This window comes from Pecten maximus, chromosome 2 (genome assembly GCF_902652985.1).
Source record: "Pecten maximus chromosome 2, xPecMax1.1, whole genome shotgun sequence".
Lineage (NCBI taxonomy): Eukaryota > Metazoa > Mollusca > Bivalvia > Pectinida > Pectinidae > Pecten > Pecten maximus.
This window is the reverse complement of record NC_047016.1, coordinates 22,567,227-22,591,382: the sequence shown is the minus strand read 5'-3', so window position 1 is coordinate 22,591,382 and position 24,156 is coordinate 22,567,227. Positions and strand designations below refer to the sequence as shown.

The 24,156-nt window shown below is 36.3% G+C and overlaps 1 protein-coding gene across 1 annotated transcript in view; it reads left to right on the top strand.

Annotated features, from left to right (window-relative positions):
- The first annotated feature begins 10,724 nt into the window (after nt 1-10,724).
- LOC117321526 (thrombospondin type-1 domain-containing protein 7A-like) overlaps nt 10,725-24,156 on the top strand; it is a 282,966-nt gene continuing 269,534 nt past the window's right edge. Inside the window, exon 1 of the mRNA XM_033875956.1 lies at nt 10,725-11,030. The gene's annotated coding sequence lies outside the window, so the exon portion shown is untranslated. The remainder of the gene's footprint in view (nt 11,031-24,156) is intronic.

The window sequence follows — 24,156 nt, the reverse complement described above, 5'->3', positions numbered from 1 at the left end:
TACAAAATTGAACTATTTTTGACCAGTGTTATACATGCCATATCTTCTATTCGACCCATATCATTCCCTACTGAAAGAATAGACCATACATTCCATATGGGTGGAATAGACCATACATTCCTTACGGGTGGAATAGACCATACATTCTATACGTGTGGAATAGACCATACATTCCATATGGGTGGAATATACCATACATTCCTTATGGGTGGAATAGACCATACATTCCTTATGGGTGGAATATACCATACATTCTATACGTGTGGAATAGACCATACATTCCATATGGGTGGAATAGACCATACATTCCTTATGGGTGGAATAGACCATACATTCCTTATGGGTGGAATAGACCATACATTCCTTATGGGTGGAATAGACCATACATTCCTTACGGGTGGAATATACCATACATTCCTTATGGGTGGAATAGACCATACATTCCTTATGGGTGGAATAGACCATACATTCCTTACGGGTGGAATAGACCATACATTCCTTATGGGTGGAATAGACCATACATTCCTTATGGGTAGAATAGACCATACATTCTATATGGGTGGAATAGACCATACATTTCATATGGGTGGAATAGACCATACATTTCATATGGGTGGTCAAGTTGAACAGTGGTAAAACACTGATGCCTTCTGTCTTAGGCGGCCAGGGTTTAATTCCGATGATTGACTGTATAATGTATGGGGTCTCCTGACTGACCATGTGGGTAATAGTAAGACTCCACACGTGCTTCCATCCGGACCAACAAGAGTGATTTATATAAGTTGGTGTAATTTGTTTCACAATTGACAAATGTTGTAAAATAAGGATTTATTTCATGTGTTAATGAAATAAATATATATACAGAAAAATAATGGAGTTCCACTTCCTACAAAAAAACATGTCATGTTTTAAACATTTCCTATATATTACATACACAAGGTATTAAAATATTCCATGAATGATTAAAGATAGAAACAACACTCCTCTCGTAATTAATACTATCTAGAATTACAATCAGCTTATTTTGTCACACATGGAGAAACAATATAGTCGTAAAGTAAATCCTTTTATATATGCTATTGACATAGACACTTACTGGTGTATAATTATGTAAATGTAATGTATACCGATCACGGATTAAGTGTCGGCCACGATAGGCCAGGTCTTATACGGTCGGTGGACTGACAGGCCAGGTCTTATACAGTCAGTGGACTGACAAACCAGGCCTTATACGGTCAGTGGACTGACAGGCTAGGTCTTATACGGTCGGTGGACTGACAGGCCAGGTCTTATACAGTCAGTGGACTGACAGGCAAGGTCTTATACGGTCAGTGGACTGACAGGCCAGGTCTTATACAGCCAGTAGACTGACAGGCCAGGTCTTATACAGTCAGTAGACTGACAGGCCAGGTCTTATACGGTCAGTAGACTGACAGGCCAGGTCTTATACGGTCAGTAGACTGACAGGCCAGGTCTTATACAGTCAGTAGACTGACAGGCCAGGTCTTATACAGTCAGTGGACTGACAGGCCAGGTCTTATACGGTCGGTGGACTGACAGGCAAGGTCTTATACAGTCAGTGGACTGACAGGCCAGGTCTTATACAGTCAGTGGACTGACAGGCCAGGTCTTATACGGTCGGTGGACTGACAGGCCAGGTCTTATACAGTCAGTAGACTGACAGGCCAGGTCTTATACGGTCGGTGGACTGACAGGCCAGGTCTTATACAGTCAGTGGACTGACAGGCCAGGTCTTATACGGTCAGTAGACTGACAGGCCAGGTCTTATACAGTCAGTACACTGACAGGCCAGGTCTTATACAGTCAGTACACTGACAGGCCAGGTCTTATACAGTCAGTAGACTGACAGGCCAGGTATTATACAGTCAGTAGACTGACAGGCCAGGTCTTATACAGTCAGTAGACTGACAGGCCAGGTATTATACAGTCAGTAGACTGACAGGCCAGGTCTTATACGGTCAGTGGACTGACAGGCCAGGTCTTATACGGTCAGTGGACGGACAGGCCAGGTCTTATACAGTCAGTGGACTGACAGGCCAGGTCTTATACGGTCAGTAGACTGACAGGCCAGGTATTATACAGTCAGTAGACTGACAGGCCAGGTCTTATACAGTCAGGAGACTGACAGGCCAGGTATTATACAGTCAGTAGACTGACAGGCCAGGTCTTATACAGTCGGTGGACTGACAGGTCAGGTCTTATACGGTCGGTGGACTGACAGGCCAGGTCTTAAACAGTCAGTAGACTGACAGGCCAGGTATTATACAGTCAGTAGACTGACAGGCCAGGTCTTATACAGTCAGGAGACTGACAGGCCAGGTATTATACAGTCAGTAGACTGACAGGCCAGGTCTTATACAGTCAGTGGACTGACAGGCCAGGTCTTATACAGTCAGTAGACTGACAGTAAGGTCTGGTATTGAACATTGCTTTATTAATTTTTCCATCTCTGATATACAGGTTTACTCCTCTTTAATAGAGCAAGCATGAGTTATTGGAAAATTATTCACTACCTGTTCTACATCATCCTTGACTATCTTGATCAGGTATTGGAGATAGCTGATACTGTGATGTTTCGTCTGCTATATCAGGCATCATCTTTTACCTTTAAAGAACTTCTATTCAATGACCAAATGGCCTAGGGTTATGATATTGAGCCAACATCATGCTAGGATTAAGGATGAAGGATGAAGGATGAAGTTTGTTTAAATGAAAGACCTTGACCTACTTTGAAGGCCACAGGATTCAAATGTATAAAGGTCTTTACACAACCTTGTATGAGTAAGATGTCTTATTTTGTCAAAAGCATATATATTGCAGAAGAACTTTTAAGTTTGTTAAATGAATGACCTTGATATACTTAAAGATTTCAGCATGGGGTACCGGGTAAATGAGCTAAAATCCTTAGTTTTTCTGTTCCTGACCACCATATCCTAGAACTATGATATTTGACATTTAATAATTACCGGGTACTGACAAGAAACTATTCATATGAGTTCCACATCCATACCTTAAATCAACTTTGAAATTCACCAAATTTACTTCTTCCAGCAAATCGATTGTCTTTACTTTATAAACTGTGTGCTATACATTGACTGCTCTGATTTTTATTGGGCTTCTTCAATGTTCTGGTAATTAAATCACTCTTTATTGACCAGACAAATTACTGCAGGCTTGACCAAAGCAGTATACTGCTAACCATCATATGAGGCATTTGACACCTGTATAGGTTACTAACGAGACACCTGGGAAATTAAGGTGAATCAGGTGTGCTGTAGAATATGTTGTATTAGAGGACAGGAGGGGATCGAGAGGTCAGAAATCCAAGTCTGTAGGGTTTATTGCTGCTCAGACTTTAAAGAGGTTTGCTTTATTTCCTAATAAAGCATATAATACATTGCCAGAAACAAAAAATACTGAAGTATCAAACTATAATGTTATGCTTACTTGTCTTGTACTAGAGTTATTCACCAATGTTTCACCATAAATTAAAAATCTATATGGCTTTAAAGTATATAATACTTTTGAAAATGAAGAATATGAAAAAAAAAAAAATCTGTTGAAAAATTTGAGGATGCAGATATACAACCAATTTTGTTTAGCTCTGATAACTGGTATTAAGACTGGGTAATGCTTTTCTTTAAGGACTGAGACAATACTTTTCGTTTTAAAACAAGTTTGGCATAATGAATGATTCAATAAGCATGACAAACAAAGATAATATCTGGCCAGGAAGAGCATATAAAAATTTAAAATCCTAAATTGATTTTATTGTAGCAGAAGACATAAAAAATACATTTTTACCTTAAAGCATACCATTAACGGACCTGAAAATCAAATAATTATAAGCAGAATGACTGATAAGTTTTTTCTGATTTTGTTAGAACCAGAATGATTTTTAAAGATAAGATAGGTTATTAGTCTGTATAACTTTTTTATAGATCAAGGGAGGTAAGTCTGAATCACTTTTTATAGATAAAGGAGGTTAGTCTGTATAGCTTTCATTTGTAAACAATTTACATTTTTGACCTCTTCTCAATAACCAAGAGGTCTAGAGACCTGATTTTGGCCCTATAGCATGCAGTGGTGAATGGCTATCAAGATTGTTCAAATAAATGACCTTGACCTTCATTCAAGTTCACAGCTATCAAATATTCTAAAATCTTACAATGACATCTTGTCATCAAGCAAGAGGTCCAGAGACCTGATATTTTACCTATAGCATTCTGGGGTGAAGCTCTATCAAGATTGTTCATATGAATGACCTTGACTTTCATTCAAGGTCAATTGCAGAGGTCAAATATGCAAAAATCTTAAATGACTTCTTTACACTAAGCAGGAGGCCCAGAGATCTGATGTTGGGCCTTTAGCATGTTGGCGTGAACAACATTGACCTCAAATTCAAGGTCAGACGAATCAAATTTACCAAAATATATCAAAACTCAGGGAACCTTTGAGGCCTATGGGCCTCTTGTATAGATCAAGGGAGGTAAGTCAGTATCACTTTTTGTAGATCAAGGGAGCTTGAGGTTCTAAGTCTTGCAACCTATCACTTTTAATACTCAACATTATATCATTAATGAAGTGGTTAACAATATTTGGTCTTGTTACAGTATGTTGTCTTGGTTCTATAATTAGCCTTGTCACAGTTTACAGGTGGAAATGACATTGGAATGACAATTGTTTGGACCAGAAATACCTATTGCATGTTTCCATGGTAAGGACATTGTAACACACCTTTTCTGAGATACAAGATTTTTTTTTTTTTTTTAACGTCCTATTAACAGCCAGAGTCATGTGCCAGGTTTTGGAGGTGGAGAAGCCGGAGTACCCAGAGAAAAACCACCGGCCTACGGTCAGTACCTGGCAACTGCCCCACGTAGGTTTCGAACTCGCAACCCAATGGTGGAGGTCTAGTGATAAAGTGTCGGGACACCTTAAACCACTCGGCCACCGCGGCCCCTGAGATACAAGATGTCCACTGTCATAGACCTGTGATTACATCATTTTACTCATTTATTAACAGGTATACACTGTATAATTGAAATCTTACAACAGATTATGTCAGTATTACCACAGGTTGATGCTGTTCCATTGATAATATCCTTCTGAGGATTATACTTTTGTTATACGTTTGTTTTTGCTGCATAGTATTTTTGACCCAGATGTAGTTTTTGTACCAGGTTAATTAATTAGACTTTACTTTTATTACACTCCTGAGTTTGTATTACAGACTTTAACAATTGTATTGATATGATATAATAAACCTAGGTCATTCTCAGTGTCACCCTCCCTTCCTCTTGCCTGATAAGACAAAGCCATGCTCGTTAAATAATGATAGTAAGGTAATCAAGCCTACCAGATAAGTTTCTGAAGATATAAAACCCGAGTAATGAAACCATTACAGTGATAAAACCTAAAAAAACTCTTCAAACTGTACCGAAGCCTTTCCTCAAATTGGCATGTGCATCCATCAGAAAGTGTCAAGAAGTCTCATAACAAAAAAATATTGTCAGGCAATCTGGTGTGAACTGGCCTTTCTCTTATGACCTTGGATTTAACACAAGGTCAAAAGGGAGACATTTTGACATAATATCAAGTGTCAATTTCCTGTTAAAAATGTGTATAAATCTTGGCCTGTGTGACACTGTTAGAGTTAAATGGCTGTTTGACATCAATCATTAAATCTTAGGTAATAATAATGAAAAAAAGAAAAATAAATTCTAAGAGATAAAATTACATGAAAAAAAAAAGAATTTTATACATTTTTAGAAATTTAGCATTGATGTTGAAACTGAAAATAAGATGTGTTAAGTTTTAAAGCAATAAGTTCTGTTAAGACAAATTGTTCCAATCTTGATTATTAGAACCTAGTTAATGGGTGTATTTGAACCATTAAGGTTTTGTTGGTCTATAACAGGGAAAATTTATAAATTTGATGAAAACTTCATTAATATATGTTTGTCTTAATTTAGATATACTTTGCTAAAGTTTGTTAACAAAGTAAAACTGCATGACCACTAAATTGTGATTGAAATTCTTATATGAGATGAATTATAAAGGTACATTATTACACTATAATACTTTTCCCCTCGATGAAAGATCAGAAGTGGTAAAGCTTCATCTGTCCATCTGTCCATCTGTCCATCTGTCCATCCAATTCCCAACATTCCCCACATTTCCTGACAGTAACTCAAGTTCAGGTGAACTGACCAATAGACAAAACCAGTAATTAAGTATCTTTGGAAACCAGTAATTAAAGTATCTTTGGAATGCACGAGTATACTTACCAACACAGCTTCCATGGGCATGCATTTTGATGTAAAAGGTGAAAGGTCAAGGTCACAATGTATATATATTAGAAATAGTTTTAAATAACTTCCAAGCTCAGTTAATTCCCTTGGACATATATCATTGTGAGGGATTAGTTCTTGAATACCTTGTTATATATCTAGGGTATATGGACACAATTTAGTTCTCGAATACCTTGTTATATATCTAGGCTATATGGACACAATTTAGATCTTGAATACCTTGTTATATATCTAGGGTATATGGACACAATTTAGATCTTAAATACCTTGTTATATATCTAGGGTATATGGACACAATTTAGTTCTCGAATACCTTGTTATATATCTAGGGTATATGGACACAATTTAGTTCTCGAATACCTTGTTATATATCTAGGGTGTATGGTCACAATTTAGTTCTCGAATACCTTGTTATATATCTAGGGTATATGGACACAATTTAGATCTTGAATACCTTGTTATATATCTAGGGTATATGGACACAATTTAGATCTTAAATACCTTGTTATATATCTAGGGTATATGGACACAATTTGGTTCTCGAATACCTTGTTATATATCTAGGGTATATGGACACAATTTAGTTCTCGAATACCTTGTTAGGTCATCTGACCCGAAGGGTCAGGATGACCTATAGTCATCATGCTTCGTCCGTCGTCGTGCGCCGTCCGCCGTCCGCCGTGCGTCGTGCGTCGTGCGTAAACTTTTCACATTTCAAACTTCTTCTCAAGTTCCACCAGTGGGATTGAGCTGAAACTTTCCTGAAATGATCCTGAGATGGTCCTGACCAAGTGTTGTTATTTTTCGGGTAGGTCCGAAATCCAAGATGGCCGCCATAGCCGCCATTTTGAAAACACATTTTAAACTTCTTCTCATGTTCCACCAGTGCTATTGAGCTGAAATTTGCCTGAAATGATCCTGATATGATGCCGACCAAGTGTTGTTATTTTTTGGGTCGGTCCGAAATCCAAGATGGCCGCCATAGCCGCCATCTTGAAAAACACATTTTAAACTTCTTCTCCAGTTCCACCAGTGCTATTAAACTGAAACTTGCCTGAAATGATCCTGATATGATCCTGACCAAGTGTTGTTATTTTTCGGGTAGGTCCGAAATCCAAGATGGCCGCCATAGCCGCCATTTTGAAAACACATTTTAAACTTCTTCTCATGTTCCACCAGTGCTATTGAGCTGAAATTTGCCTGAAATGATCCTGATATGATGCCGACCAAGTGTTGTTATTTTTTGGGTCGGTCCGAAATCCAAGATGGCCGCCATAGCCGCCATCTTGAAAAACACATTTTAAACTTCTTCTCCAGTTCCACCAGTGCTATTAAACTGAAACTTGCCTGAAATGATCCTGATATGATCCTGACAAAGTGTTGTTATTTTTCTGGTCAGTCTGAAATCCAAGATGGCCGCCATAGCCGCCATCTTGAAAAACACATTTTAAACTTCTTCTCCAGTTCCACCAGTGCTATTAAGCTGAAACTTGCCTGAAATGATCCTGATATGATGCCGACCAAGTGTTGTTATTTTTTGGGTTGGTCTGAAATCCAAGATGGCCGCCATAGCCGCCATCTTGAAAAACACATTTTAAACTTCTTCTCCAGTTTCACCAGTGCTATTGGGCTGAAACTTGCCTGAAATGATCCTGATATGATCCTGACAAAGTGTTGTTATTTTTCGGGTCGGTCCGAAATCCAAGATGGCCGCCGTGGCCGCCATCTTGAAAAACACATTTTAAACTTCTTCTCCAGTTCCACCAGTGCTTTTAAGCTGAAACTTGCCTGAAATGATCCTGATATGATGCCGACCAAGTGTTGTTATTTTTTGGGTTGGTCTGAAATCCAAGATGGCCGCCATAGCCGCCATCTTGAAAAACACATTTTAAACTTCTTCTCCAGTTCCATTGGTGCCATTGAGCTGGAAATGGGTGAGGATGTCAAGGAAGGCGAGCCAACATAGTGTTGTTATTTTTTCGGCCTCGTAAAAACTTTGAAATGGCAGCAAGGGGGGCCATTTTGTAACATGATTGCGCAATCATGGTTTTCCTGAACAACACCTATTTCAAACTTCTTCTCAAATTCCACCAGTGGGATTCAGCTGTAACTTACCAGAAATGATCCTGAGATGGTCCTGGCTGAGAGTTGTTATTTATCGGGTCGGCCAGATATCCAAGATGGCCACCATGGCAACCATCTTGAAAAAACATTTTAAACTTCTTCTCCAGTTCCACTGGTGCCATTGAGTTGGAAATTGGTGAGGATTTTAAGGAAGGAGTGCCAACAAAGTGTTAATATTTTTCCGCCTTGTAAAATCATTGACTTGGCAGCCATGCATGGTGGCCATTTGTAACATAATTGTGCAATCATGGTTTTCCTGAACAATGCCTATTTCAAACTTCTTCTCAAATTCCCCCAATGGAATTCAGCTGTAACTGTAACCAGAAATGATCCTGAGATGGTCCTTACCAAGTGTTGTTATTTATTGGGTCGGTCAGAAATCCAAGATGGCCACCATGGCAAATGGCGCCACTATATACTTGCTACAGAGAATACATACTACAATTATATAAGGTTTTTAATTTAGAGTCAGATGACCGTTAAGGCCCCTGGGCCTCTTGTTATATATCTAGGGTATATGGACACAATTTAGATCTTGAATACCTTGTTATATATCTAGGGTGTATGGTCACAATTTAGTTCTCGAATACCTTGTTATATATCTAGGGTGTATGGTCACAATTTATTTATAGAATACCTTAATTGTTATATATCTAGGGTATATGGACACAATTTAGATCTTGAATACCTTGTTATATATCTAGGGTGTATGGTCACAATTTAGTTCTCGAATACCTTGTTATATATCTAGGGTATATGAACACAATTTAGTTCTCGATTACCTTGTTATATATCTAGGGTATATGGACACAATTTAGTTCTCGATTACCTTGTTATATATTGTTGATATTTAGTGTTATAGATTTGGGAATACAGTACTTAAATTGAAGGTGTCTCAAATCTCAATTACAGTAATACTCTTCAGTGTCTTATCCATATGGAGTTCTCTCTTAAAAAAGAAAATATATAAATATCGTTTTTCTGTTCTTATGCATGGAGTTGCTAACATGTAATCGTTGCCCAACTTACAAAAAACAGGCCTATGTTTGGATAATTGTGGGTTGTTTGTCCCTCTAACATTTACAATTGTTATTTGTATTTTATCTGTTTTGTGTGGTTCTATCTGATCTGACCAGGTAAATACACCGTTTGACACCAGCTTAAACAGTAGTACAGTTGTAAACATTTAATTCACACCTCCACAAAAGATTTGAATCAGTTTGTAGGTAGTTTGACCCAGGGTATTGTTTATTAGATTGCTGTGCACAAGGAAGTTGTTTTTTTATTGTGAATGGTAGGAAGAGGGAGCAGGATTACTCATTATCATGTGTGTGGTAGGAGTATGGTAACTACAGGATAGAAGATATGGGTTGGAAGTAATACTCATTGTTAAATAAGATTATATCATCAGGGGGAAAAGTCATGGGAATGAAATTCACATCCACAATACAATTGGCTGTCCTCTATCAAAATGTCGTAACAAGGTGGTACTGAAGATTCTTTGAATGAATGAGAGTTTGTTACTTTTCAAATTTCCAGCAAAGATGCAGAAAATCTGTTTTTGCTGGAGAGCCAAAGAAAATTTAGAATTATTTATGAGGTATAATCATTCCACATCTGAGCTACTGTTTAATTTAATCCTTCCTCAGGTGAAATGGTATTTCCTTACAGGTATTTGGCAATGTATAACAGAACAAGGTGTAACAGTGTGGCTATTAAAATGGTAATATGTTCAGGGTAACTGTTGCTGACGTTGCCCTTAATTGTTACAGATAGGATCATATGACCAGTAAAATAGAGAAGAATTTCAACAAGAAAATCATTTAATTCACAAAGCATGAAACCAGCTACAGCCATCATTTACCTGTGAATGCTTTAGTATTGTAAGATATGTCGTCAGCAGGTATTTCTACCTGTACATAAATATAGAAAAGGACAAATCCCCAAAAAATGAAGCTCTGGATTTACTCTAATAGATATTGCTTTCTAATGGGCTATGGCCTTAAGATATTTAGCTATTGAAGTCAACAAACGTCTGTTAAAGGGTCCAGAAGTTAGTGTCCTCGTGTCTCTGTAATTAATTATCTGTTGGACATTCACACCTGACAATGCACGCTTCATGGTTGATTAAGATGGTCACGGCTAGTTGTACAGCGTGTGTGCTCCCTATTGGAACCTCCTGGGTGGATCTACCCGCGCTCTAGCTATCCCACACATTTAATACCTCTGAATACCATCGTGTATAGGGCAACACAGCAGTGTGTATACATTCGGCCGATTGGACAATTGGATAGATTTTAATAAGTAGGTCTTGTTGAGAGACGTAACCCTTGTGACTTTTTGTCCGTAACAGGCTGGATATACATGTTTGTAATTTTAGTATTGATTTCTGGAATCAATCGAGTGGAAATGTTTGAAGTTTTACTGTAGAGGTTGACTATGATACAGTACAGAACTGAATCACATCACAAGACTCGATGATATATTACATATCTAATGCGTTTAGGATTTGATTTGGAATATCTTCCTCATGTGATTTATACATATAGGAGACACGTTTTCTTGTTTATGGTAAGTCTTTATTCTATGTATTGTGTGGATTGTAATGTGTTTTTATTGTTGAAAATTAATCCTAGCCCCAGAGTAGTGTGTAATGTAATATGGATATGTGTTGATATACTTGTAATCGTTCTGTAATGTTATAGAGATTGGTTGATACACACTAGTAGCATATATGCTTTAGTGTTATAGGGATATAGAATAATAATATAGCATATGCTTAAATGTGATAGGGACATATGATAGTAGGATGTATGCTTTAGTGTTATAGGGATATATAATAATAATATGTTGTATGCTTTAATGTGATAGGGATATATAATAATATTATAGCATTTGCTTAAATGTAATCGGGACATATAATAGTAATGTATGCTTTAGTGTTATAGGGATATATAATAGTAATATATCATATGCATTAATGTAATAGGGATATATAATAGTAGCATGTATGCTTTAATGTAATTGAGATATATAATAGTTATAGTATGCTTTAGTGTAATAGGGATACAGACAGGAATATATACTAATGTACAATAGTAACATGTACACTGTTATATAATAGGGATTGTATTAGTGTGCTAGTGTAGTTTATCATGTTAAAGTCAATATCATATCCCTTTTAGTACATTTGATATTTGCGTATTTTATGAAATTCTTGAAGGAATAGAAAATCCATTCACTGTGATGATATAAGAATTTTAATTATATGGCAGTTATTCAGAAAATTGCCATTGATGTTGTCAACTGCAGTATCATCTTACTTGACAAATGCTAATGAATAGACTTTTGCTGTCATGTACCATACTGGTAAAGGGGAAAAGCAATCAGAAATGATAATCAAATTCAAGAATTCAGGGATAAGAAGCAAATATATCAGACAGGGAGAAGTTAGGATGTAATAAATGATGAGAATTAAGGATTATTACACAGGGTGATTTAATGATAAGTATTAAGGATTGTGTGACACGGTGTTATTAAATGATCAGAATTAAGGATTGTGAGACAGGGTGTTAATGATGAGAATTAAGGATTTTGAGACAGGGTGTAGTTAATGATGAGAATTAAGGATTGTGAGACAGGGTGTTGTTAATGATGAGAATTAAGGATTGTGAGACAGGGTGTTGTTAATGATGAGAATTAAGGATTGTGAGACAGGGTGTAGTTAATGATGAGAATTAAGGATTGTGAGACAGGGTGTTGTTAATGATGAGAATTAAGGATTGTGAGACAGGGTGTTGTTAATGATGAGAATTAAGGATTGTGAGACAGGGTGTTGTTAATGATGAGAATTAAGGATTGTGAGACAGGGTGTAGTTAATGATGAGAATTAAGGATTGTGAGACAAGATGTTGTTAATGATGAGAATTAAGGATCGTGAGAGACCGTGTAGTTAATGATGAGAATTAAGGATTGTGAGACAGGGTGTAGTTAATGATGAGAATTAAGGATTGTGAGAGACCGTGTAGTTAATGATGAGAATTAAGGATTGTAAGACAGGGTGTTGTTAATGATGAGAATTAAGGATTGTGAGACAGGGTGTAGTTAATGATGAGAATTAAGGATTATGAGACAGGGTGTTGTTAATGATGAGAATTAAGGATTGTGAGACAGGGTGTAGTTAATGATGAGAATTAAGGATTGTGAGACGGGTGTTGTTAAATGATGAGAATTAAGGATTGTGAGACAGGGTGTTGTTAAATGATGAGACTTAAGGATTGTGAGACAGGGTGTTGTTAATGAGAATTAAGGATTGTGAGACGAGTGTTAATGATGAGAATTAAGGATTTTGAGAAACGGTGTTGTTAATGATGAGAATTAAGGATTGTGAGACAGGGTGTAGTTAATGATGAGAATTAAGGATTGTGAGACAGGGTGTAGTTAATGATGAGAATTAAGGATTGTGAGACAGGGTGTTGTTAAATGATGAGAATTAAGGATTGTGAGACAGGGTGTAGTTAATGATGAGAATTAAGGATTGTGAGACAGGGTGTAGTTAATGATGAGAATTAAGGATTGTGAGACAGGGTGTTGTTAAATGATGAGAATTAAGGATTGTGAGACAGGGTGTAGTTAATGATGAGAATTAAGGATTGTGAGACAGGGTGTAGTTAATGATGAGAATTAAGGATTGTAAGACAGGGTGTTGTTAATGATGAGAATTAAGGATTGTGAGACAGGGTGTTGTTAATGATGAGAATTAAGGATTGTGAGACAGGGTGTAGTTAAAGATGAGAATTAAGGATTGTGAGAGACCGTGTAGTTAATGATGAGAATTAAGGACTGTGAGACAGGGTGTAGTTAATGATGAGAATTAAGGATTGTGAGACAGGGTGTTGTTAATGATGAGAATTAAGGATTGTGAGACAGGGTGTTGTTAATGATGAGAATTAAGGACTGTGAGACAGGGTGTAGTTAATGATGAGAATTAAGGATTGTGAGACAGGGTGTTGTTAATGATGAGAATTAAGGATTGTGAGACACGGTGTCTTTAATGATGAGAATTAAGGATTGTGAGACAGGGTGTTGTTAAATGATGAGACTTAAGGATTGTGAGACAGGGTGTTGTTAATGATGAGAATTAAGGATTGTGAGACGAGTGTTAATGATGAGAATTAAGGATTTTGAGAAACGGTGTTGTTAATGATGAGAATTAAGGATTGTGAGACAGGGTGTAGTTAATGATGAGAATTAAGGATTGTGAGACAGGGTGTAGTTAATGATGAGAATTAAGGATTGTGAGACAGGGTGTAGTTAATGATGAGAATTAAGGATTGTGAGACAGGGTGTAGTTAATGATGAGAATTAAGGATTGTGAGACAGGGTGTAATTAATGATGAGAATTAAGGATTGTGAGACAGGGTGTAGTTAATGATGAGAATTAAGGATTGTGAGACAGGGTGTAGTTAATGATGAGAATTAAGGATTGTGAGACAGGGTGTAGTTAATGATGAGAATTAAGGATTGTGAGACAGGGTGTTGTTAATGATGAGAATTAAGGATTGTGAGACAGGGTGTTGTTAATGATGAGAATTAAAGATTGTGAGACAGGGTGTAGTTAATGATGAGAATTAAGGATTGTGTGACACGGTGTAATTAATGATGAGAATTAAGGATTGTGAGACAGGGTGTAGATAATGATGAGAATTAAGGATTGTGAGACGGGGTGTAGTTAAATGATGAGAATTAAGGATTTTGAGACAGGGTGTTGTTAATGATGAGAATTAAGGATTATTCTAAGACTTGGTAGGTTTACTTGGTTTATATGGTTGTAATTTAATGTATAGGATCTAAGAAAAATCTCCACAAAATATTGTTTTGATTGATACTAGCATACACTGTTCAATACAAAAGGGCATGTAAGTTAATTTAACCTTGAATGTTTCACGGAAAATGTGAATTTCACCTGGTAAAAATAGGTAGGTAATTATTATCGGTACAACAAATAAAACTCTGTCCACATTCATGTGACTGAAACTGACCGGGGAGCTGCATGTGTACACCTGGTAGGTACGAGACAAGAGGTCAACAAAAGCCATGAGGCAGTGGACAAAACAAGTGATAGTTAACTATAGTTGACAGTTTCGTTATTGACAAGTTCCTTCTCTGTCTTATGCCTATCCAAGTTCATGTCTGAATGTATATTTGACAGTAATCATGCAGAAAAAAACAGAGGATATGTGTCAAAATTGACAACATTTTGTAGCATTTACTTATGTACCCTTGTACAATTTCCTGAACATTTTCCTCAACACCCCAGTATCTTTCATTCAGAAAAATGTATTTTATGTATTTGTCAGTTGAAGAATTTAGCAATCATAAGTCAAGTAAAAATGTATATCCATCGTTTCATGAAGAGCACTGATCATTTTTGTAAAAAGCACGTTTTAGTGTAAATTGCATTCATGGTCACCTCTGAATTTATGCATGATATAGCTATCAGTTTTTGGTCAGCACTTAGGCTTTTGGGATATCGTTGATGCATAATTGATTAGTTTCATTTGGCTGAAAACTATCATCAGTATTTTGTCCATTACGATAATGTCAGTGAAAATTAATTACCGTAAGGTATTATTTTTTACTTCAGTCTTTTCCCAGAAAACAATTTTAAACATAGATATTGTGGACCCTATGACCTCAAGGATGAAGTTATAAAACACACACTTTCAATCTGTCCTGTACATGTATCTGCAGGACAATTTCCTATCAAACAAATATGTTACTTAGAAATGAAACTACCATTTTTGTAACTAAAATAATGTCATATTATGAATTCTATATTATCGTTACTTTTAAAATGATATCATAGCCAGTTACCAAAATATGAATGCCATATATTCCTGACTCTTTAATTCATATAAAAACTCGTCATATGAATGCCATTCCTGACTCATATAAAAACTCATCATATGAATGCCATTCCTGACTTGTATAGAAACCCACCATATGAATGCCATTCCTGACCTGTATAGAAACCCACCATATGAATGCCATTCCTGACCTGTATAGAAACCCACCATATGATTGCCATTCCTGACTTGTATAGAAACCCATCATATGAATGCCATTCCTGACTTGCATAGAAACTCATCATATGAATGCCATTCCTGACTTGTATAGAAACCCACCATATGAATGCCATTCCTGACTCATATAAAAACTCATCATATGATTGCCATTCCTGACTTGTATAGAAACTCATCATATGAATGCCATTCCTGACTTGTATAGAAACTCATCATATGAATGCCATTCCTGACTTGTATAGAAACCCACCATATGAATGCCATTCCTGGCTCATATAGAAACCCATCATATGAATGCCATTCCTGGCTCATATAAAAACTCATCATATGAATGCCATTCCTGACTCATATAGAAACTCATCATATGAATGCCATTCCTGACCTGTATAGAAACCCATCATATGAATGCCATTCCTGACTCATATAAAAACTCATCATATGAATGCCATTCCTGACTGTGATGGCAGTTGTTCCTGATGACTTTCTATTTTTAAGTAAGTCATAGATTAATATCCATTATTCAGGAGACCTGACTTAAAACCTATTAGTTTTCTTGGTACAGATTAATAAAACCAAACTTTAAAGTACAAATCAGCAAGTGTGAAGAAGTGTTATTAGTTAATGAAAGAATGAGCCACTATATCCAGTTACCATAGAGACCGGGTAATGTAAGAATGAGCCACTATATCCAGTTACCATAGAGACTGGGTAATGTAAGAATGAGCCACTATATCCAGTTACCATAGAGACTGGGTAATGTAAGAATGAGCCACTATATCCAGTTACCATAGAGACCGGGTTATGTAAGAATGAGCCACTATATCCAGTTACCATAGAGACTGGGAAATGTAAGAATGAGCCACTATATCCAGTTACCATAGAGACCTGGGTAATGTAAGAATGAGCCACTATATCCAGTTACCATAGAGACCGGGTTAATGTAAGAATGAGCCACTATATCCAGTTACCATAGAGACTGGGAAATGTAAGAATGAGCCACTATATCCAGTTACCATAGAGACTGGGAAATGTAAGAATGAGCCACTATATCCAGTTACCATAGAGACCGGGTTATGTAAGAATGAGCCACTATATCCAGTTACCATAGAGACCGGGTTATGTAAGAATGAGCCACTATATCCAGTTACCATAGAGACCGGGTTATGTAAGAATGAGCCACTATATCCAGTTACCATAGAGACCTGGTTATGTAAGAATGAGCCACTATATCCAGTTACCATAGAGACCGGGTTATGTAAGAATGAGCCACTATATCCAGTTACCATAGAGACCGGGTTATGTAAGAATGAGCCACTATATCCAGTTACCATAGAGACCGGGTTATGTAAGAATGAGCCACTATATCCAGTTACCATAGAGACCGGCAAATGTGAGAGTATAGGTAACATTAAAGGTGATAAATTGGTTTAATTTTAGGTTTTGTTTTGATTTAAATTACACAACTGAATTGTGATTGACTTGCAGAGACATCATAAACTTGAAAACATGGAATTATTGTTTATTTTTATGTATAGTAAATTTAGTTTTTCATAATTTAAACCAAGCAGAACTATTTTTGTGTATAGAAATACAAATCTTATTTCTGTTGAAGTTCTGTAGTAGATGGGCACCTTAACAGCTGCTAACTTTCTTGGTGGACTGGTACATATGTATCTTACAAAATTCGGATACATAATCGCTTAATGTGGTAAGCCTCCTCATCGCCTCCTCGCTTGCCTGATTATCTGACGAGTACTTGTTACACGGGGTCACTTAGTAGATTCAGTACAGGTGACAATAGCTCCCATTAGAAAACCAATCCTCCTTTCTTGTTTCGTTCCAGCTAATCTTCTTCCTAAAATCAATATTTGTTATAGTTACACTTCTTACATTTATTTAGCATCTTAGAAGGTAGCCTGGTCTGAGTATTAGAAGCTGGCCTTCATGGTCTGCATATTAGAAGCTGGCCTAAATGTCTCATTATCAAAAGCTGCCCCTGTTTCAGTATAAAAGCAGTCTGATCTGAGTATTAGAAGCTGTCTGGTCTGAGTATTAGAAGCTGTCTGGTCTGAGTATTAGAAGCTGTCTGGTCTGAGTATTAGAAGCTGTCTGATCTGAGTATTAGAAGCTGGCTGATCTGAGTATTAGAAGCTGGCTGATCTGAGTATTAGATGCTGTCTGGTCTGAGTATTAGAAGCTGTCTGATCTGAGTATTAGAAGCTGGCTGATCTGAGTATTAGAAGCTGGCTGATCTGAGTATTAGATGCTGTCTGGTCTGAGTATTAGAAGCTGTCTGGTCCGAGTATTAGAAGCTGTCTGGTCTGAGTATTAGATGCTGTCTGGTCTGAGTATTAGATGCTGTCTGGTCCGAGTATTAGAAGCTGTTGGTCTGAGTATTAGAAGATGTCTGGTCTGAGTATTAGAAGCTGCCCCAGAGAAGTAGCCAGAAAAAACCTATGTATGACTAATTAAAGCTCATTGCAGGCATTTTATGGCAGAGAGGTATATGATAAATTCTTTGTGGTCCTTGGGCTAAGGCTGATTTGTTTTTACTAGTTTGAGGTGGGGCCATTTTGCCTCATTTTTGGGAAGCTATTGGTGAAATATGAATGATTCCTTCCGAAGTAAACTGCAAATATTTTGGGAAAATATGAAATAATTGTTCCCATAAAGCCCAATGTGAAGCATTTTCTTGAGGTTAGTAAGTATGCTGTGGACATATTTGAAAGTCTATAATCACAATGGTAGCCTGTTTTGTCTGATATTTTCTGTTATATAACGGCTTGTGATCAGGGGATCCTATTAACCCATGCAATGAAATGGATTTTTGTCATGTAAACGCTACGAATATATGGTCATATGCAAGCAGACATCCAAATGATATATCAAGAATGTGTCGGCTAGACAAGGATTGATGGTTTAGAGTAGAATTTGGTAAAAAATAGAATTTTTTTTTGTATTACTGCTATTTTAAGATATGACTAGTTGTAGAAACCAATACCACACTGACATGTCCATACGGATCATGTGTAAAATTTGGTCGTTTACGATGTTTTTCCTATATTACTTTTATAGTATCCACGTAGACAGTGTAACAGGTACAAAACCAATGTGTACCGTTCCATTTAGACGGAAATATTTCTATATACCTGGGAAGGTATGTTTACTCTGGCTGTGTCCCTAGATTGAATTAAACTCCCTGTAAATACAGTCCAGTTGGAAGTGTCAATGTATTACATAAATCTTGGTATGTTTGGGTATAAACAGTTTTTGATACATTTGTTTAAACGGAAAAAACAGTGGTCAAGTTTAAACACCACTGCTCCCTCCCAGTGAACTTTCTCTGTTGAATTCTATTTCAATAGAAGTTCATGTAAAAAAGTTGGATTTGTCATCAAGGTAAAAATAACTTAATGTTTGGAAGTCCTGTCAGAATTAATGTATAAAAGTGGGCACCTTATACAATTAATGGTAAGCAGAATTACCTAACTATCCCTATATTAGAGGGAAACATAGTTTTTTTTTACCCTAAATTAAGACGAAATTTATCAGTAATTTATATATTTATGTAATCTTTAAAATCCAAGAAGTCCATTAAAAACTGTAGGCAGGTTCAAGGCATTATTTGGCCCAAGATACCACTAAATGTCATTTTTTTCTGAGGCTTGAAGTTTTAAATTTTCAATTGAAGAAGAGTTGATAATTATGCTGTTAATCTGTACATATTGGACCAACAAGAGACTTTTGTAATACATACTTTGGATATATTTTGATACATGTGTTAGTTGGATTTATGACAAAAGTTTGTATTTTGGAATCGTTTCATTTACACAGTAGTGAGTACCATCATGTACATCATACGAAAATACAAAGGATAGAATATCGTATCCTTCATAAGTTTGTTAAAATCGTTATATGTCTGATAACCATTTGTCAGGAACATAATAATACAAACTTCTTAAAGCTTGATTTATTGGTCGTTTGTACAATAGAGATATCTTTTTGTCATGAATAAGTTAACCAATTTGATTCTTCAGTGATTCTAGTTCTGGCTTCCAGTACATCTCATATACAAATGCCTCACGACTAACTGTCTACATAAAACCATCGTTTTATTTCAAATTTATTTTTAATGGCCTCCTCCGCTTACTCTAATTTCTGGGTCTATTCAATTGACCACTTGAGGTCTTTTGTAAGGTGGTCATTTTTGGCCATTTTATAAGGTAACTGATACATGGTAATGTTAGTGATACTTCACGGGAAACATATTTACTGATACATCGTAAAGTTAGTGATACTTCACGGAACAAAAACTTAACGATGATACACACTCCCATCCCGAAGTCAGCCCTAGTGTTAGAGAGATTTCTCCTGTTTGAAAGATATTTACATTAGATTATAGTTTTTGCAATTTCAAAGAAGTTTCCATAAATATCTTGGAGAGCGTCTTAAGTATAAGATTTAATAGTTATCACTTCACACTATGTAATTATAATGTTCTATCCTGGTGACATGCATACAGGGTCGAATCTTTGGACATCCTACTGTATTTATCCTGAAATAAACCCCTCCCCTATAGCTAGTGTAAAAGTTTTAAAATTTATAATTCTGCACAACTGCTTATATTTGGGCAGCAATTTAATATTTGTAAATAAACACAGTAGGTTAATTATGTTGAATTTTATTGGCATGCAAATATTTTTGTTATCTGCATGTAGATCTGTAAACCTCTGCATTAAGCTAACAGCTACAGTAGTCCACTACCTGTTCATACTTGTATTCTGCGGTGGGTCAACTATAGTGTACTCGACCAAATTATACCTGTGTTCTAATAGACTGAATTATACCTGTGTTCTAATAGACTAAATTATACCTGTGTTCTAATAGACTGAATTATACCTGTGTTCTAATAGACTGAATTATACCTGTGTTCTAATAGACTGAATTATACCTGTGTTCTAATAGACTGAATTATACCTGTGATCTAATAGACTGAATTATACCTGTGTTCTAATAGACTGAATTATACCTGTGTTCTAATAGACTGAATTATACCTGTGTTCTAATAGACTGAATTATACCTGTGTTCTATAGTGTACTCGACCAAATCATACTTGTATTCTATAGTGTACATGACCGAATTAGTACTTGTGTTCTACAAGACTGATAATGTGTGTATTCTACAGGACTAGAACACTTCTAATACCTCTCACAGGTGAATTAAGATAAAAAACTGTGAATGTTGGCATTGGGGATGGTGTTAAGATGAATGGTATAGTAATTTACTCGGATGAGTGAGGACACTAGGGAACAATTTGTACAAATTTGATATCACTGTTCCTTGTGGATTAGGTTCAAACATCTGTAAGACGATACTCTCTCAGTTAAATGACTGAAACACCCACATTAGGTTTTAAGCAGATTTCAGTTTATTGTTGAGAATTGGGTTCTGACTGACAGTTGGATTCAGTGACTCTCAGTTTATCAACGAAATGTTGGAAAATTCCACAATTTTTATCATATTAGACAAATTGTAGATAATCATTAATATATTGAGATATATTGAAATAAACCATGCCTGCAAATTTCAAAAGGAATCCTCAAAGTACTTGTCATTTAGATGTGACAGTTTTGTTTTTGTGATAATGGACACTTTAGATTTCCAGATTATGACTGTTGTTGTGTGGGAGTCCATTCCTGTGGTTGTAACCTACTCCTCTGTGGTCCCTATGTTAAAGAACTCATACATATCCTTTCATGACGTGTTCACTTAAGTATGATGAAATCACCTGCAATCTTCCATCTTACATCCCTCTCTTTCCACAAAGGTCTGTGGAAAGGTAATCTGTCTACGCAGTTGGTCTCTCAGAACAGATAGTCTGTCTATACAGGTGGTTATCCTGGACAGGTAGTCTGTCCATACATGTGGTCTGTTTAGACAGGTAGTCTTTATACATTGGTGGTCTCTCTGAACAGATAGTCTGTCTATACAGATGGTCATCCTGGACAGGTAGTCTGTCCATACATGTGGTCTCTTTAGACAGGTAGTCTCTACATTGGTTGTCTCTCTGGACGTGTATTCTATTTAAAAAGGTGGTGTCACTGGACAGATAGTCTGTGACACGGGTGGTCTCTGGACAGATAGTCTGACACGGGTGGTCTCTCTGGACAGATATATATAATCTGTATACACATGGTCTCTTTAGACAGGTTGTCAACACGTCTTCAAATAAATTGTCTCCCTACACATGTCGATAATCTATACACAGGTGGTATTTCTGGACAGGTATTCACTATACAGAAAGTTTCTTTAGAGAAGTTGTTTGTATACACAGGAAGCTTATTGCTTATGCAGTTTCTCTTGGTAGATGATGCTACTTTCAACCATTGGTTTCTTTAGAAAGGTAATGACATAGCCTTGTATTCATATTGTACTACAATGTTTACTAAAACTCAAATTTCTTTTATGCTGAAAAAAATTAATTAATGATGTAAATTTATTTAAAAATCACTTCTCACTTTACCAAGGATTTTAGCTTGAACACAAAAATCTTGAGTTTGAGTATGAGAAAGTTCATGCTCTCATACATGTTCCAGGTTGGAATGTTCATTAACTTAAGTCAATTTTATTGTGGAAAAGTTAAAATCATGGTGTAGGGCTGTCATGAATACAGAACAAAAAGCTGTCTATCATTACCACAAGAAATAACGCTGAAATCTGATACGGATATCTTGTGTTTACATAGCATTATTATACTGATATCACTACATGTGGTGTGTAAAATTTGAGAAGGAAGATGGACATTTAATGAACATGTCCATATCAGATTTAACAGCACTTGGCACTTATGGAGAAACATACCACTAAAAGGTGTCTTTGAGTACTTAAAATGTGTGTCTTTTCCAAACTGACCACCTGACATGACTGATTTACTATGGACATCCTATTTCTCTGGCTCCATATAACAGATATGATCTTCTATAGCTGTCACCTCTATAGAAATGTTCTATAGCTGTGGTGACTTTGTCATTAATGAAGGTATGTCATAGACAGTATATTGCTGTACCACGGCTGATGAAGACTGGCCTACAGCCCTAAGGTTTTTGTCAGAATTGTTCTACTGAATTATCTCCCCCTAGCTTGAAACTTAGAATCAGACATATCCTCAAGACTAAAATCATAAACCTCAATGTAATTCATAATTTTAATATTGTAGAGACAGGTGGCCAGTCTACAGCTGATGTGGAGAGGTCGCTTACTATACTGCCACCTTTGGTAGTTTTAACACCAAAAGGTTGTCTTTAAAAGCCATATATGGCTGACATATGCCATACCTATTGTGGTGTGTAGAAAAGCTGTCAGCTGTATAAATTCATTATAGAAATATTAATAGTATTGCATGCTTTCAATAGTTTCTAAATTGTTATTTGGGAAATAAATCTATATTGATTTGAGAGCTTTTCTACTCAATTTTCTACCACATTTAACAGAATGATTGGGTAGGTTTTCTACAAGTAAAGTAAAAATTTGGAGATCAGTTTATGTAACAATAGGTATAAAATTAGATTTACAACACATAATCGTACAATCAGAAGTTCTTTTTATGTATGGCAAAATCAGATCTCAGATTTTTTTTTCAGGTTGTTTATAGAATTAAATCTTATCTTTGTTGTATCCACATTTCTCATGTTACAATTTAATCTTTATTAATTAATGATGCCCTAAGGACTATACCTTGTAAATTTAATGTTAACAACATCACTTTGTATCTAATGCTGTGGTTAAATCAGGTGTGTTATTGTAAATAAACATATAAACATATAATCAGTTTGTAGTCATATGGAGTGGGTAAAAATATAGGATTTTTTTTTTTCTAATTAGGTTTTGGAACACCAAGTGTTATTTTCAAGTTGTTGTATTTTAATATTTAGATGTTTGATTTAGGGAGATAGAGACATTCACAAGGGTAGCTATGGTACCCCCTCACAGATTAGTGTACTTAGTATGGGGCAAGTCTACCAATAAGTGCTGCTACTCGATATGTCACTTTGTCTCCCATCAGGGTAATCCAGTGATTCATTTGAGAAAACACATCTGGACATTGATTAATAGACAATGATGAGGCCCACACATCCAGTAATGGCCAGGCAACGATCAGGCAAAACAGTTTTAATGGTTAAACAATGATGGTGGTAAGTAACACAGGTTAATTTGTAATGGTCAGACAAGAATGAGGTTAACACAGGCTAATGGTCAGACAAGAATGAGGTTTACACAGGTTAATGGTCAGACAAGAATGAGGTTAATACAGGTTAATGGTCAGACAAGAATGAGGTTAACACAGGTTAATGGTGAGACAAGAATGAGGTTAACACAGGTTAATGGTCAGGCAAGAATGAGGTTAACACAGGTTAATGGTCAGACAAGAATGATGTTAACACAGGTTAATGGTCAGACAAGAATGAAGTTAATACAGGTTAATGGTCAGACAAGAATGAGGTTAACACAGGTTAATGGTCAGACAAGAATGAGGTTAACACAGGTTAATCGTGAGACAAGAATGAGGTTTACACAGGTTAATGGTCAGACAAGAATGAGGTTAACACAGGTT